Here is a 19,314-nt window from a genome sequence, read left to right on the forward strand (position 1 = left end):
GGGAATTACATTCATGGGGATATTTCCCTATATGAAGAGGGTTTTCACAATGGTGATGAGGGGGTATTGAGGAACAGGATACAGGGTTTTCAGACCATGATACATCTGTCAGAATATGGGGCACATGCCATGCACATGTCCATTTATGCAACAGGCACAGGTGCAGGCAATCCAGGTAGCGCAACAACAGGGACTCCAGTGGAAGCAGATGTAGTGTCCCCCAGGGCAGATACAACCAGAGCAGATGCCAGCATACTAGGGAGGAGTGCAGCCCCAAGGAAGGACAACCAACAGCAGGGTATGGGTCCCAGCGATGGCTGAGCCACCCTCAGTAGCAGGCAGAACCAGAGCGGTGGTGGGGCAAAACGTGGTGCCCCATTACACATTGGTGAGCATGGTAGGGAGAACCCTTTCCATCAAAAAAACACAGGAAAAGGGGGGGCCCACAGAAAGTCCAAGCGTATCCAGTCCGAGCAGTAACTGATGACCCTGAAGAGGAACCCGAGGTAGCAGTAAAAATAGGACCAAGAAAGTTCTTGTTTCTCATAGATACACAAGCAACCAAATATGCATTAGGGAGGGGGGATTCCCATTATCTAACAAAGTGATGGATATGAAGGGCTTTTCTGGGGCGGTGGTCACGGTTCCAGTAACAAAAGATGTACCATCAACCATAGGGACACAAAACTTTGTAGCTCCCTTACTGTATTCCAAAGACACACCCATCAATATCTTGGGGAGAGACCTGTTCAGCAAACTATATACAACCATATCATTCACAGAGAAAGGGATTGTGTGCTCCATGCCCGGGTAGCAGCTCGTCTCGTGGCAGCACACCGAAAAAGCACTTTGCAATCACAGCCAAAATATACGACAGCATGTTCCTGTACGGGGTCAAGGTTCTGATAGGATGGGTCCCTGGAATAGAGGGGAAGGTGTTCCGCCTGGCTTTGGAGTTCTTGTTCAGATTAGAGTGCCAGAAAGATGGCTTAAAGTGGAAAGCAATGGTGTTACAGCTGGAAGAAGCAGTAATACACAAAGACATGGTGATTTTATGTGGAAAAGACTATGGCCCTCATTCTGACTCAGGCGTTAAGGGGTTTACGGCGCCGTAAACGGCGCCGACCCTTAACGCCTGATTACAAGGTTCCCTTTGCGGGATGGCTTTTAACGGCTGCTTTTTGCAGCCGTTAAAATCCATGCCGCAAAGGTACCTTGGCGATAATTACGGCACCGTAATTTACGGTGCCGTAATTATCGCCTTTCCCCATTCCCATTATGCCCTATGGGGCAAAAATGGAAATGGGGAAGGGGCCATTGGTGAATGGGGAATTACCGCCCCACTCACCTTGGAATGGGGCGGTAATTCCGCCATCCACCATGGCGGAATTGCAACCTTAGCGGCATGGACCATGGTGCTTATAGCACCATGGTCCTCCGCCAAGGTTGTAATGAGGGCCTATGGCCCTCATTATGACCCCGGCGGTAAGCGAAAAACGATGCCGGTAAATGATTACCGGCATCGTTTACCGCTAGGTCCGATCATGACCCGTGAAAGTGCTATTAGCGGCATCGTAGTTAACGGTGCCGCTAACAGCACCAAGTTCGCGCGCACGCGACCTTCCACGCCGTAAGTACCGGCATCGCGCAAAGGTAGGCAAATCACGAACCAAGCGGACATGCTCTTAACGCCATCGCAAAGGCCGTTAAGTACCTTACCGCCATGGTGCTAATTCTGCCATCGCGAACCAACCGTAAATGGCCATGTGCAGTGTTCCCAGCTGCCACAGGTGCACAGAATCAGCACAGGTGGAGGCAATACAGACTCACCAAGTACAAAAAGAGCACACCCCACCCCTTCCCACACCCAGTCACGCTCCACAATGATTCCAATACGACTAGCAATGTTGGGGCTGGAGGACCTGATTGCAATGCAAGTGCTACAGCTACAACAACAACAACAACAACAGGCAGCACAGAGGAGACGCAGGAGGAGAAGGAGGGCAAGGCAGAGCCAGCAAGCCCCACCAGCACAGCCAGTGCCACCACGCAGGCAGCCCCCAATCCCATGCATCCGAGCCAGTCCATTCAACCTCACCGCTGAGCAGATCCATACCTTGTACCGTTTGGACCAGGACACCATCACCACCATCGTTGACATGATACACAATGACATCGTCAGCATGATAGAAGCACCCACCACCATCCCCCCCTACTGAAGGTAGTGTCCATGCTCCACTTCCTGGCCACAGGCACCTACCAGCACACAGTGGGGCACTTGCATGGCATTTCACAACCATTATTCTCACGTACACTGATCCAAGTGCTCGATGCCCTCATCAAGCACACAGACGACAACATTTCCTTACCACGGTCTGCCCAGGAGATTGCAAACACCAAAGTGGGTTTCCATGCACTAGCCGGCATACCTGGTTGCATTGGTGCCATCGACTGCACCCATGTGGAATTGGTGGTCCCACATGCCATGGAGGTAGCGTACCGCAACAGTAAACTATTTCACTCAATCAATGTGCAAATGGTCTGCGACTCCAACAGGATCATCACACATTGTTGTGCCCGATTCCCTGGATCAACCCATGATTCAATGGTCCTGCGGAACTCCACAATACCACGCTACATGGAGCGACATGCAGGGCCAAGATCCTGGCTACTCGGTGAGTCTCATGTCATGGCCATGGAAATGTGAAGTGGGTAGGTGATTGAGGTACCAATGCATACTTTACCTGGCTGAAAGGGGGGGGGATGATGCATACTTTACCTGACTGAAAGGGGGGGGGAATGATGCATACTTGACCTGGCTGAAAGGGGGAGGGAATGATGCATACTTTACCTGGCTGCGAGTAGCAGAGGCAATGGAGCCAGCTCATACCCTAAAGCAGCACAAACATCAACTGACACCTGTACACATAATGCCCGATGTAAGCAGCCCTACCATGTGAATGAAGGTGTGTCCCAACCATGACACAACCATCTGCAAGTGCATTGCACCGATTCGGACCACATTGACTTCAACGAAATACACCTACATGCAATGACTTTAGCCAATACACGGCACCAAACACCATCACCTGAAAGGCCAGTCCCCCATAACTGCACACAAAGGTGCCACATGACGGACAAAAACATCAATACCACACTACACAGACACCGAGGCCCCAAAAATGTCCCTATCAACATTAGTAGTGCTCAGTGGGGTCATCATGAGGCTGACAGCAATTTTGCCATGATGAGAGCGTTGATATCACAGGACACCTGCCAGGTCACCAAAACAAACGCCATGAACGAACACAGTGGATGGGCACTCACAAGGCACTTGACCCCCCTGCATACATTGGTTGATGGCATGCAAAACAGTCCATGAGAGGAATACACATATACCGGTCACATAGTGTCAATCCATTTGTGCATGTAAAAGTGGTACAAAGTAACAGTTGAATGCATGCCATGGTGGCACGTCATATTTGGAATTTGATGTCATGACTGCCACATACATTGTTGCCCACATACAGGTGATGCAGGCTATCCCCTGAAGAGGTGGCTCCTTACAGCAGTCCGGAACCCACAGAACCAGCACGAGGAGGACTTCAACCATGCACATACACGTACCCGTGTGGTGATTGAGCAGGCATTTGGCCTACTGAAGGCACGGTTTAGCTGCCTCAGCATGTCTGGTGGGGCACTCCTGTACCGCCATGAGAAGGTGGCAAAGATCGTCATGGCATGTGTCATGCTACACAATATGTGCATCAGACGAAATGTGCCCCTGCCCCCTGACGCAGAACTGCAACCACCTGACGATGAGGATGAGGAGGGTGGGGATGGGGTAGCACCTCAGGGAGGCAGCGATGCACAGGAGGGGCGTGACATGCGTCGGACTCTGATCAACCAATGTTTCTAGCACACACGGATGGGGGGTGTCACATGGAGATTGGGGCACTGTGTGTGTCTGGGATATGGACACTGTGGACTGTTCACCAATAAACCACACATACGCAATGAGCAATGTCCACACATGTGATTTGTGATCAAGAAAAAATTGCATTGTAAATGTGAATTCAATTAACACACCCACTCCCCCCTATCCCCTCAACTCCCCAACACACCCACTCCCCTCTCCCCCCTCAACTCCTCAACACACCCACTCCCCCCTCCCCCCACAACTCCCCAACACACCCACTCCCCCTTCAACTCCCCAACACACCCACTCCCCCCTCCCCCTTCAACTCCCCGCAAAAGTGCGTGGATCCCTGTGTCAAAGTGCCTAATGTGGATTTGATTCACTGGGTGGCCTCTACTGGCAGCCCCCTCTGCCGGCCCCCTGGGGCACCCCTGCCTGTACTCTGCAGGGTCCTGGCCGACCTGCGGACGGGGCTGCTTGGGGCAGAACTGGCAGCGGAGGAGGTACTCGGCTGCTCGCTAGGACGCATGTCCCTCATTGTCTGTACAAGCTCAGAGAGCACGTGCCGCACCGCGGCAAGTTTGGCACAGATGTCCTTGCTGGAGGATTGGATGGCTGCCTTCACAGTCTCGGCACATCTTTGCATTTCAGCACTGGCACCTCCACAATCGGTCACATGCTGCGTGAGGAGTGAGGACAGTTGGTGTTGCCTTGTCAATATTTGGTCCAGCGACTGTTGGTATTTTGGGGCATTGAATGATGCAATTGCCGGGGTCATTGGGCTACTCCCCTACTCCACACCTCCCACTGGGCATGGAGTGGCTGGCCAGGAGTTATCAGGGGATGGCCCCTGTGTGTTATCAGCGTGCAGGCTACATGGGGACAGGTAGGGGGGATGAAGGTGGGCAGTGGGGGACATTATATGACATCCTCATCATTCCCCACATCACTATCAGAGCAAGCTGCAATGGCAGCAGTCTCCCCAATTGTACTGCTTCCTGCAGACACATTCCCTTCAGTGGCCACCAGTTGTTGCATGTCTGTTGCTGGTGGTACCATGCTGCTTGCCTTGGGGATCATCGCTGCCCTGGGCTGTGTTGTGGCAGTCAATTTTGGCTGCTGTCGGTTTTTTTTGGGTCCAGCAGAGGTGGAGGGTTGGTGTGGTGTTGCCTCTGGCCTGGCCTGGCCTGGCCTTCTTGGCAGGTGTGTTGCCAGTCTCGTCCTCGCCGGGGTCCGAATGGGAGCCTGTAGTGGAGCAAAGGAGGGAAAGTGTTATCGATGGGTCTGCGGACATTGAGCAGGCATTGTGATGACTGCCATGAATTTGATGAATAGATGGTGCACTTTGGAGGCAGTGACATACAGGTTGTCTCCCTTTTGGGTGGGTTAAGCATGCAGGAATGTGGGTGCCTACAGTGGAGTGTGCATACTGCATGTGTACAGGGTGTTGGTCAATGATGCCTGTTGGCAGTCTTCTGCTGATGTGTTGCGTTAACCCTATTGGGCAACATTGTGATTCCCATGTAAGTGGACTTCAGGGAGTTTAGCATGGCTTAATTTGAGGCACCTACCTGTGTCACCTGATGTCGGGGCTCCTCTCTCCATTCCACCGACCCCCTTGATGCTCTCGATGCCAATCGTTGTGGCACATATCTCCTCCCACGGCTCCATGTTAATTGGTGAGTGTGCTCCTCCGTCAGTTGCCATGCCCATGTTTCGGTTGGCCGACAGTATGCTCCTTACATGGAGCCGGAGGTCGTCCCACCCTTTACGGCACTGTTTGGTGGTGCGGGGTGTTGTTCCTACTGCACTGACCCGTTGTGCGACTAGTTCCCATATGGCCTTTTTCCGTCCTATTGCCGGTCTGGTCATTTCAGTGGAGAATACGATGTCCGCGTTTTCCTGGAGCGTTTCCGCCAACATTGTAAGCTCTTCCCTACTGAAGCGCTCCTGCCGCTGCCGATTGCAAGATTTTTTTACAACTTTCGGCATTGTGGGGATGCGTGGATGTGGGTGAAGTTTTGTACCAGGTCTCGGGGTCAGATGTGCACTGGTTGTGGAGGATTGCAATGGATTGTGTTTTTAAAGATGGCCGCCGTGCTCTTTCCTGTTCCGGTGCGATGGCGTAAGTTCTGGATCCGCTTCTTTACGGTCACCGCTAATAGCGGTCACCGCTATTTGCGGTGCTCGCTAATATCGGTGGGTAGGGTGGCGGTGGTGCAGTTTGCACGGCATACGATGCCGGTAGCTGACGTTTTTGGGACGTTACCGGCATGGCGCAGATTACATTACCGGCATGGCGCAATGCTCATGCCCGAGAGTTCGTAATTTACCGCTTTTAACGGTTCCAAACCAGCACGGACACGTTAGTTGCGCCATGCCGGTAATGTCCATTACTTACCGCCGGGGTCGTAATGAGGGCCTATGACAACATGGAGTGGTGGACAGTGCTGTACGTTGACCCCGCCTTGACAATTACATGAGTATCGGATTAACAGTTGTTCAACAATGAGGAGGAGGAAGGAGATATGGTGTTCTAGATACAGATAACTTGCTCAGTTCAGATATTGGAAAAAATGGTGCCTATTCTGAAATAATTAGTGAACAGGGAAAAAAACACAGAGGGAGATCTTAAAGGGGTGCTGGATTAGTTGTGGAACAAGGGACCTTACAGTGTGGGGCTAGTGAAAGGGACTGGGGCAGTAAAAATAAAACTGAACTGCTGCCCCAGGCAAAACAATACCGATTGACCAGAGAAGCAGATGAAGAAATATTCTTCACTTTGCATGCATTATGGCAGCAAGGCATAATTACTGACATGAACCTGTCCGATAAAAAAATGAAAGGGCGGGTCATGGCGTTTCATCCAGGAGATTAGTGCCCCCTAAATTAAGTGGTAGAAGCAAAATTTCTTGTGGCTCAAAACCCCACCACAATATTGTGCAATATCCCAGCGAAGGCAAAGTACTTCACAGTCATTGGGCCTCATTATGGGTCCGGCAGTAACCCAGCCGGTGCTACTATAAATATTTACTGGTGCCTGACTTGCAGCGCTGGTAAAATGATGTTTCCCATTCCCATAGAGTCCAGTAGGACTCTATGGGAATGTGGACACGGGAGAACCGGTGCCGGTGCTTCAGTGACTAGTCTGCCTAACATAGCCGCTGTGCCCGGCAGGATCAGACCTGCCAGGCATGGCAGCTACGTTAGGCAGACCTGTAATATGCCGGTCCAGAAACAACAGTGCTGGTAAGTTTACCGGCTTCCTTGTTTCCGGACCGGCAGGGGCAGAATGAAGCCCATTGACTTAAAAAATCCTTTCTTCTCTATAGCTTTGCACAAGACTCAAGATATCTCATCGCCTTCACGTATCGCAGAACTAGATTCAAACACACTTGTTTGACCCAGGGGTACTGCGAATCACCCATACTTTTCAATAGGATAATACAAATGGATCTCTGCAATGTGCCAAAATCAAGCACTATGATTCAGTATGTTGATGATCTGCTAATATGCGGGGAGACAGAAAAGGTATAAGGTGAATAAGGCAACATTATAGTATTGCCTAGAAGAGGTTGTGTACCTGGCGCAAATATCCATTGAAGGGCATAGAATAACACCCGAATGTTCGAGTAGAGGTGGCGATAATAAAATGCGCTGCCCACACAGGAAAACAAGGCAGGATGTCAAAGGGGAACGAAATGGCCGACAGAGGGGCAAATGCAGCAGCATATTTACCGAAGCGAGGGGGAGTTCAGCGATACCCCAGAGAAGGGGAAAAGGTGCCACTCATTGCAGCAGAAAGGAAGAAGAGTGGGGAGGATGAAAGGGAGGAAAACTTTAACACTATCACCATAGTACAGATAATGCAATTACAAGGAGAGGTGCAAAAGAGGAAAAAGAATTGTGGATAAAACAAAGATGTTCACTGTCATCAACGTACCTGATTTGTCAGCAGAATAGCACAGGAAATCCGGTAATGCACAGAAAATTGTTAAACATAGCTTTAGAACAGCTACATTTCTCCACCTATGTGTTCAAAAACAGCATAGATACAGAACTGAGTGAGGGATGGTACGTTCCTAACATGTGACAGTGAGTGAATGAGTTCATGGGAAATTGCATGGTTTTCAAACAGTTCCTGTCTAGTCATACTTCAAAAACTTCATGGGGAACAGTACCACAGCCGTAAGGTCTCTTCCAGCACTTGCATACAATTATGTTGACATGCAAGAAAGATGTGCCTCCTGCAAGTACCTAATCATAGTGGTCTGTGCATTTTCACGTTGGCTTGAGGCGATGCAAAGAATGATGCAAAATCTGCAGCAAAGTTCCTAGTGAGGGAAGTATTCCCAGGCGAGGGTGTATGTAAGGAGGTAAGGTCAGATAATGGCCAACACTTCGCCAAAGATCTCTTCAAGGAGATAGAACATGTCTTAGGGATCAAACACAAACTATGCATGGTTTACCAGCTGCAGGCGAATCGGATTGTGGAGAGAATTCATGGATTATTAAAAGAGTGCTTGGCTAACCTAATAACTACTTTGTGCCAAAATCGGCTTTTTTGCCTCCCTCTTGTACTTTTTGCCCTTGGAAACCCACCTTCTGTGGATCACCACCGGACTGTGCATGAAATTGTAATGGGAAGGAGAAAGCATGCACCAGTCCCTCTTTCATGTTCAATTTCAAATGCTAACCCTACCTCAGAAGTACTTGGAAATGAAAGACTATTTCATTGAGATGACAAATATGCTTGCTACATTTCCATCCAGGTCCAGAAATCTATGTGTGAGCAAACAAACATTAAAGAGTGTACACAAGCTCACCAAACATTTCCACAAACACAGCCTCTTTATCCGGGGACAAAGTACTTATTTGAAATACAGTAAGAAAGTAGAAGGAGCCTCGGTTTTGTGGTCCTTTTGAAGTGGTCTTTTCAACACCCATGGCAGTGAAAATAAAAGAATGATGTGCATGGATACACCACTCAGACGTTCGTCGTGATGCCAGCAGCACATCGGGAAGAGGAGGAATCACTTGATGGGGAGTATTAGCAAAATTACTTTAACATTTTGTACTATAATAATGTGTGACAGAGGACCCACAATAGAAATAAAGGATGAACTAGCAGAAAGAAAAGGGTGTGGGAGTGCACAGAATAATGGAGTAAAGGTAAAATGTGTTGTAGTGTTCTGCATCTGTGTTTTCTGTCTTCTTATTTTCTGGTATTTAGCACATAAGGATAACTTGGGCCCATCAGTTGGTGGTGATAGGGAGACACGCACTAAGCGAAGTATAAATAGCCCAAAATAATTCTACTAAATTGTCAAGGTGGGAGTGGACATGGCCTCACAATATATATTGTCTGGGGAAATTAAAAAGGTTGGGTGGGGGAGCACCAATGGTACATGCTACGTGTGCTCACTCATCCCACACTTCACAGGAATGCCAAAGCAATTCTTGCAACAAGAGGTGACAACAGAAGAGGGAGGATCTCTGCCACATATGAGTTTCTCCAGAACTAGGGGTATGTTCCAGGGCATACAGGGGAAGTGAATTGGATTGATGAGGGAAAGGAGGTGTACAAGGACAATTTAATTAAGCTAGAAAGTATGGCCCAGGGAAAGAAGAGTAAGAACCTATTTCTGGAATCTGTAACAGAGGGGGCACAACAGGGAAAACAGGTGCATACTGTCTATAAAACAATATACTGTAAGAACTCCACAGGGTACGATGAGCCATGGGGACACACCAGCCGTTGATGCAAATCCAGCGTTCAGTGCAGCAAAAAGGAAAATGGGAAAGTGGAATGGCACAGTGCCGCACAGAAGGACTGGTGGGCTTTGAAGAAAGGGTGGTTAAGAAAATAAATTCAGCGTGTAAAAAAATTTGGAACAGTTATGTACATGCTTTAATATGAATAAACAAAAACCCACATCCAGAAAACAAAGCCTCTCACACAGTATTCTTTGTGTTTCAGAGGAAATGGAACAATAATGCCGGAGATGAATACCAGTTGTAGGAGGGCGATGAACATAGCAGTGTTGCAAAAGGGGACTGCAGCTGTGATGGACACCTGGTGGGCGTGTGGAACGAGAGCATATGCCCAGCCACTGACAGACTGCAAGGGGGAGTGCACAATGGTAACCCTCCATAATCCTACCATAGTTGTGCCCTGCGCAGACTTGTTACCACTCAATGAGTTGTTCACATATAAAGAGAAAGTGCCAGCAGAGATATAAACAAACAAAAACAATGTAACGAGGAAGAAAAGGTCCAGCAGCACCTACATCTCAGCGGAATCCATCAAGAGCCTAGAGAAAATTCCACCCCATCTGAAATTGTTCAGCACAGCATCTGTCTTCTTTGCCGCTCTCCTGCTTCCTGGGCTACAAGCGGCAGCCAATGTGAAGTGGTAGAAGATCACGCATTACAAACTGCTTTAACTGGAAAATGCAACCAAAAAGGGACTCAGCTTAGTGCATGAAAAGCTACGGGCCCTACGTTTAATGACCATTCAAAATCGGGTTCATTTTTGGATCTTATGACGGTGATGGAGGCAGGCGTGTGCCATAAGATAGAGAACATGTGCTGTACTGCAATTCCTGCTAATGCTGCTGCAAATGGAACAATCACAGATGCAGTAGAGGAAATTAGAACCATGCAAAAGAGAATAGCAAAAGAAATGCAAGACATTTCATCAGCAATCTGGCTGGATTCATTATTCACCTGGGCACCCAACTGGCTTGTAGCAGCATTTAAGATAACTGTCCCTGTGCTCGTCGCGATCCTCAGATCCACCTGCATCGGTCGTCTGACCATCCGTCGGTGTAAATTCCACCAGCATAAGAATGGTTATATAATGGCATTACAAAAAAATTAAGGTCAAAGAGGAATTAGCTGAGAATTGCCCCAGTATGAATGAAAGAGAGAATGAAGCAAAGATAATGTTCACAGCACCCCCACCAGACTTAGAACTTTATAAAGCGTTATGGAGAGAGTGTTCACCTGATGGTTTGCACCTCCTCAGAGGTATTCTTCCTTTCCTCTCCTTCCCCCAGAAGCTTACTGTCTCTAGAGCTCTGGTTCTCTCTAGGCTTGACTACTGCAACAGCTTCTTCCTAAATCTGCCTGCTTCTACTCTCCGACCCTCTAAGAGATGGGACCGTATCTCTCCAGCCCTGAAATCTCTTCATTGGCTTCAAGTGGCTGCAAGAGATAAATGCAAGACCCCTTGCATTGTCCACAAGGCTTTCAGGGGCCTGGGTCCAAAATACTTTCGATTCTCCCTCCGTAAATACCTTCCCACACGAACACTTCGCTCCTCCACCTCCAACTCCCTCAATGTCAGTTGCTTCTACAAGCAACAAGTAGGGGGTAGATCTCTTACCTCGGCTGGGGCCTCACCTCCCTCTGGAATGCCTCCCTGCCACTCTGAAACTTAAGGAGAACCATCTCCGGTTCCGGAAGCACCTCAAGACCTTCCTCTTTGCTTCTACCTTCGCTCTTCCTCTCCCTTGCTGATCTGTCTGCTTCGGCTCTCTGTGTACCTGGCTACCCTCTGATTTCGGGCCCAGGTCCCTTCCCACCCAGCCACACATCTGCACTGCCTCCTAGCATCCCTTGCATGTGGGTCTGTATCTGTAGCCCTTTGGTCCCATTACCTGCAACTATCAGACACCCCTTGTCTGTGCTTTAAACCTTGCACTTGCCACCATGCTGGCTGCACTACCAGTGTTGTTGTTTTTATGCCCTGCTCATCACTTTCCACCTCTCCCCTATCCCTTGCACTCTCCCCCTTCCATCCCCCCTGCACCTGCACGTTCTCAATGTCACTGGGCCTAGTAAGATCATTGTTTTTGTCCTCACTTGTTCCCCTCCCTTGCCCTGTCGTGCTCTGAAATTCACTATTCTATGCAAACTTCGAGGAGGTGATGTCCATGAACCAATGAAATCTCTGGGAAACGTAGAAAAAGTAAATTCTTCATTTTGCAAGTGTTTCGATTGATTTCCGACCATTGTATTTCTTGGTATAAAACTACTATTCATATTCCATTCAGATGTCAGCCTTTCGATCAGAGCCTATACACTGTTCTCTTTCAATTGTGCTCAACCAGCTGTAATAATGCCCAGTGTTTGCTCTACTTTTTGAGTACATGGGTTTAATTATGGTCTAATTGGTAACCCCTGACTACATGATGAAAATATGAATATTGGTGAACTGGCAGAAATAGTAGCTGATGGAGCATTACAAAATTCTAATAAATTCATACATTAAACAGATACAAGTGAATGCATATCGAAGCACTGGAAACCTGCTAACTACCCAAAATCTTGCGCATAAGCTGAACCTTCAAAGTGATGCACTTATATTATACCAGAACTCAGCAATTTATTTTACAGAGAGTTCCAAGGACACTTTATCTCCCAGAGAAAGTTAAAGGGTATTTATTGATCTCTTTGGCAAGACGTTAGGGACATCCCTCATTCTAGTCTAAATATAGCGTTTTCCACCCGACCCCTGGCATCCCCAGTCCCTGACTTAGTTTATAGAGGCCATTAATGCTGTTTTGTCTAGTTTGTGAATAGCTGTCAGGGATGGCCTAATGGCAAGGCGTGAAGTGCCCCGCTAAGTGTTCTGCAATCGGCAGTATCACTTGTCTTCTGGGCTCTTTTGAGACTGCTGAGGTGCTGTGCATCGTTTTCGTATTGCTCTTTCCTGATTGGCCGTTGTATCATCTGACACATACATGCTCATTTCAACTAAGTCGAGGAAAGAGGGTGTGAGTTACAATTTACTACTACACTTTCCATAGCTCTCTTTGACCTATTTGATGGCATACCATCTTCGGAGTAAAAGCTGTACTGATACAGGTTTGAACGCAGAGATTATTGATTGGAATACACTGAGTATGTATCTTCATATTCCTGGCCCAAAGGTTAAAGAAAAAATCACTGACGATTTTGTGCAACAAGTGGACACAAGCTCAGGCATCCCGACGGCAGGGATCAATGACTCTTCTGCTATAACTGCATTTGACAACAACTGCCATGCCTTGCCACAAACATTTCAATCAACAACAATTTGGAAGTTTCAAACATCAGTGTGACCGCAAATTTGTTTAATATGGGACTCGAGACCAGTAACACAGAGCTGATGCACACTGATGGCCCGACGAACTTGAGTGGGAATATGGTTATTAGAAATATGGTTTCTAATATGGTTATTAGAAAAACTGGCAGGTTGGTTCTAGTTGTTCGCGCTGGCCTTACAAAATTGAACAAATTGATCATGTGTTTAATTAACAAAAGGAAAGGTTTAATCTTGTGCGCTTGAAGAAACACTTCAGCCAACACGTGTTTCCATATTTGGTCTTTGTCAAGGCAATGTTGGTACCTCAGGTTAACCCTAATGGTCTCATGTAATGTTCCAATTCTTCCAATGCTTGGTTTGCGAATAGGATACGGTCCTGTTTAGAAAACATTGGGCCTCATTACGAGATTTGCAGTAAAAACCAAACCTTACCGGCGTGGAGGCAATACCGCGTCCGGGTAGCACTGACGCCGCTAACAGCAGCCGATTACGAGAATGCGTGCACGCATGTAGGGGCATGCCGGTACCGTCTGTACCAGCATGGCATTAATGACCCTAAAACCCCTGTTAGCGGCATCATGCAAAGCACTGACACCTCCTCCGCCTTCGTCCACCCTTAAATAACGGGCACCGGCAATAACGGGCACTGGCAATACCGTGCCCGGCAATACTGGAACTAGAAGTAACGGCATCGCGCTGGCACCGGAAATGCAACGGCAGCCATCTTGAAAAACACAATCCATTGCAATCCTACAAACACAGGACCTGGATCCACACACCACCAGCTACATCTGCAGCACAATGCCCAAGGCCATCAAAAAAGGTGCCTCCCGCCAGTGAAAGGTGCGCTTCTCGGAGGATGAGTTAAATATGCTGGCAGTCACCCTGGCACAGAATGGAGAAGTGGTATTTATAGCAGACCTCAGGTGACCTGCCCAGCTAAAAAAAAAAAAAGAAATATGGGAGGAAATGGCCCAAAAGGTCAGTGCGGTCAACACCACCCACGAACCATGAAAGATGTTAAAAAGAGGTGGGATGACCTGCGCCTCCATATCCTATGGGTGAATCGGAGCCAAGGTCTGGCTACAGGTGGTGGGTCCAACTCCCCCATAAAGCTCACCCGATGGGAGGAAACAGTGCCAGCACGATTGGAATGGAGGCCATTGAGGGAGTGGTAGACATGGAGCGTGGAGTTCTGTCATCGGCAGATGGAGGTGAGTGTCCACACAAACCAGTGGAATGCAAAGCATGATGATGGGCCACAAATGTGACAGTGACATAAGCCAATGCATGGGCCACCACACACACATGGACACATCCCTGCCTAGATGCTGTCCCCAGCACCGTCACATCAACATGCATGCACCATGCCAATGCCATACCTGAGACACACCCCTTAAACAGCGAAACGGCATTGTCAATCTGCACACAGTCCACAACACAAAGGCATGTCACACAGGATACACCACCTTACACATGTGTGAACCAGATGTATGCCTGTATAACCCCCCCATAAAGCAAGCAACCTGTATGTCACAACGCCAAGACAGCAAAGTATCACATGCGTACAACTGCACTAATACCAATGTATGCATGATGCATGTACAACCATCACTGATTCCGTCCCTCTCTCGGTCCCGCACAGGCTCAGATTCCGACAGCGATGCCGAGTACACAGCTGTACAGGCCACGACACCAACCAAAAGGCCTAGGGGCAGGGATGACAGCAACAGGCCATCCACATCTAAGGGCCTAGGCAAGCAACAACAGCCACCCAAGGCAAAGCCAACACTGGATGCCATGGCACAGGGGCGGCAAAGTACTGCTGCAAAACCAATATTGGCTAAAGTGGTGGAATCCACTTATCCCGAGCCAGTTCAGATGGGACCCTGTCTGCTGCAAACAGCTCTGTAGGGGAGGCAGCTGCCACAGCACCCCAGAGTGGTGATGAAGGACAGTGCCAGGCTGAGGTATGTGTCCCCGAGGATGACAACCTGTCCATGGATGTGGCAGGCACACCCAGCCCCAGGCAAACACCCCAGCACACCCCACTGAGCACCCCCACAGCACCACACTCGACCAGTCAGGAGGAGAGGCAATACCAGATGTCTGGAGCCCCACCGAGGACACACCTGCATTTGGGCCCTCAGAAGATGTCCCATCCACCTCAATGGGCATCCGGGATGGAGAGTGGCGCATGGCACAAATGGAGGGGTGTCAGCAGGAGTTCACAGGGCTCGTGAAACAGTATGTTTCTGATGGTGCCCTGACAAGGCATGCGGCCAGTGAGAACACTGCAGCCATGACAGGGGCCATGGAGGCAAGCACCAGGCGCATTTGTGAGGAGCTGTCCGCGGTGAGGCAGGTCCTGGCCAGGATTGCCGATGCCTTAGAGGCTCAGCATCCTGCCCCGACAGTGGAGTGTGCGGGCACGGCGTCATCGGCCAGCTCCACCCAGACAAGCCCACTGTGTCAGTCTTCACACACCACTCAGCGCACTGACATGCAGCCACCGGAGGCCGACAGAGGACACAAGTAGCAGGGACAGCCTGCATGTGCAGACTAATTAAAACCCATGTTGCATACAATGACTATTGCACACCATGTATGGGGGAGTTGTGGGGGGGGGGAGGAGACAGGGGGTGTGTGTGGGAGTTGTGTGGTGATGAGGGGGAGAGGGGGGTTGTGTGGGGGAGGTAGGGGAGGGGGTTTGTGGGGAAGTTGGTGTGAAATTGCACTTTGTAATTATCACATGTTCAATACATGCGTTGTGCACAAAAAATCACATGACTGGACATTGCTTATTGTGTATGTGTGCTTTATTGGTTTACAGTACACAGTGGCCATGTACCCCCACACCCAGTGCCCAGAGTCCCACATCCATGGCACCCTCTGCATCTATGTGTCTTAGAAATATTGGCCTATCACACTCCCGGCATCGCCACCTGGCTGATGTGCAACCCCTTCTTCTTCATCATCTTCATCCTCACCTGGTGGTTGCTGTTCAATGTCAGGGGGCAGAGGCACGTTCCGTCGGATGCACATGTTGTGCAGCATGGCACATGCCATGATGATCTTGGCCACCTTCTCATGCCCGTACAGGAGTGCCCCACTCGACCTGCTGAGGCAGCGAAACCGTGCCTTCGACAGGCCAAAGGTCTGCTCGATCACCACACGGTTACGGGTATGGGCACGATTGCAGTCCTCTTCGTGCCTGTTCTGTGGGTTCTGGACAAGGGTGAGGAGCCACGGCTTCAAGGGATAGCCAGCATCACCTGCATGGGAGCAAAATAAGGTTTGTGTGAGGCAATCACTACCGTGACACCTGTACTTATCACTCTCATGCCTGCAGATATTTGTTGTTCAAATGCACATGCCCCTGGATGTCTGCACACATTTTAATTTGCAACAATGTGTGCTGTTCCATGGTCTACAGGTGTGGGTTGCGTCGTCCAGATGATGCAGGGTGTCCACTTCCTTGCTGGTGTTCATGCACTGTGGATGCCTACCGCTGTATTTGCTATCATCTATGTGATGTGGAGTGAATCGTATGTATTTTTACTAGAAGCATTGGCACGTTTCATCATGATTTGTCATTCATCGCTTAATATTCCCATGGTGACATGCAGTGCTACTGTGGTGGTGGCCCAGTGACAATCAGTGTATTCACTTGGTGGGATTGATTTGTGCACACTCATGGATACATGTCCTGTGTTGTGTTTTGATGCGGTCATTTACATTGTGCATACTCAAAGCATGTTGCTGCTTTGTGTTACAGAGGGTACGTTCTGATGATGTGCAGTGGACGTATTGAGGGGTGTGAGCTGGTTCCAAGTCTGGCATATTGGCATTGGTGTGCAGCTCCCATCATTTCTATGAGGTTTAGGTCTCATGTTCAGTTTGGGATGCTTTGGGGCACAGTGTTTTACAGTATGGGCATTGTCAGTCACCACCCCAATCTCACCCGGGTGGTGTGTGCATCTCTCCCCCCATTACAATGCCACGTACCTGTCATGCAACTTACCAAGCAGCCAATCACGTCGTCCAGCATATCGCTCCATGTAGCGTGGTGAGTTCCGCAGGACCATTGATTCATGAGTTGATGCGGGATATCGGGCACAACAATGTGTGATGAACTTGCTGGAGTCACATACCATCTGCACATTGACGGAGTGGAATAGCTTACCATTGCGGTACACGTGGGACCACCAATACCACATGGGTGCAGTCGAGGGCACTGATAAAATTTGGCATGCCTACCAGTGCATGGAAGCCAAGTTTAGTGTCAAAGATCTCCTGAGCAGTCCGTGGTAGAGATATGTAGTCACTTGAGTGCTTCAGGAAGGCATCCTGCACTTGGTTCAGCATGCGTGGAAAAAAAGGTTGTGATATGCCATGCATCTGCTCCACTGTGGGCTGGTAGGTGCCTGTGGCCAGGAAATGGAGCACAGACACTACCTTCAGTAGAGGGGGATGGCGGTGCAGATTTCAATCAAGCTGACAATGTTGTTGTGTATCATGTCCACAATGGTGGTGATGGTGTCCCGATCCAGGCGGTACAGGGTGTGGATCTGCTCAGGGGTTAGGTTGAAAGTACTGGCTCTGATGCAAGGGATTGCAGGCTGCCTGCGTGGTACCACTGGCTGCACTGGTGGGACTTGCTGGGCCTGTCTCACCCTCCTTCTCCTCCTGCGTCTCCTCTGTAGTGCCTGTTGTAGTTGTAGCTCATGGTGTAGCAATGCACGCATGTCCTCCAGCCCCAATATCGCAACTACAAGTGGGATCATTTTAGTGTGGGAAGGGATGTGGTGTGTGGGTGTGCTCCTTTTGTGCTGGGCCAGATTCCATTGCCTCCACCTGTGCTGATTGTGTGCACCTGTGGCAGTTGGGTACACAGCACATTGCTATTAGCGGGTGATCCGCGATGCCGGTGTTGCCAGCATCGCGGTATCCCTTATTACTGCCTTCGGGATACCGGTAGATGCATGTCCACGTGAGTTGTGATGTCCTCCTGTTAGCGGCATCCCGGTATTGCCATCCCCAAGGGCCGCGTGCCCACGCGCATGCCGGTATGGAGGAGCATGGTCTCAGCGGTGGCGCTGATACCGGGTTGCCGACTCCTAATAGGCCGGAGCGGTATGCAGTGCCGGCATTCCCTTACCGGCATCGTTTTTCCATTACCGCAAATCTCGTAATGAGGCCCATTGTCTTGTAAAAATTAGCAGATTGGGTTCGGAATCGTCTATCACGTCTCTCTCGGCCAGTTTTTCCAAATACTTTTTGGGGTTGAGAGTAGAACCTCAAGGTTCCAGCTCCACAGCTCACCTACTTATCTGCCGGGACTAGAGTGCACTAGTAGTCAGTCCTACTCACCTACTTCAAAACAGAAAATGCTTACTAACCAACTTGTATTGGCACTCCAGTCATTAATTGCGACATGCAAAAGCATTTACACAGTGCAGATTGCTTAGCATAATATGCTATTCAACATCAAGCGGATTCTCATCGATGCAGTGCTTCGGCTTGGTACTGGGACAGCGATCTCGAATCCCGTCATATTACCTGAAGTTTCCCCCTTTTAGGGTAGTGTTATCCCAGTGGAAAGTGTAATGATTGATCCGGGCATACTTAGCAGTGTCTCTAAGTGTGCCTCTGTCCAAGATTTACAAAAATAGCACTATGAACATTGCTGCCTATAAAACGAAAGAGCTCAAGCACATTACTATCCAGGTTGACCTTATAAATGGTACTGGCCCCAAAGGGCAACCAGGAAAACGCGGGAAGAAAGGTAAATCTGGCAAAAGGAAAGCAAAGAAGATCAATTGATATAAACAATAGTTTGGTCCCACCCAGAATTACAAGAAACAGGCACTTATTTCATGCTTGCACCTGTGTCCATGTTGAGGAACAAAAAGTGTAAGGCAAGGAAAACGAGGGCCAATCGAGATACTGCAAATAATGAGAATTTGGATAAGTGGATTGTTAAATAGAGCATTCCACAACCTCTGTTGCCTGATGAGGAAGATGTCCCAGAGGTAACCATGGATGGCAGTGTGGAGCAGTCTGGCGAGAAAGACATAGGGCCTCATTACACGGATGGCGGTAAGGATTTACCGGTACCGGTAAAATACCGGTACCGGTAAATCCTTACCGCCTTACTACGAGGTCCCTTTGCGGGTTGGGGGATTTAACGCCTGCTTCTTGCAGGCGTTAAAAACCAACCCGCAAAGGGACCCAGGGAGCTAATTACGGTACCGCAATTTGCGGTACCGTAATTAGCGCCTTCCCCATTCCCATTGAG

Source organism: Ambystoma mexicanum, chromosome 4p (assembly GCF_040938575.1).
Source record: "Ambystoma mexicanum isolate Mex_15411 chromosome 4p, UKY_AmexF1_1, whole genome shotgun sequence".
Classification (NCBI taxonomy): domain Eukaryota; kingdom Metazoa; phylum Chordata; class Amphibia; order Caudata; family Ambystomatidae; genus Ambystoma; species Ambystoma mexicanum.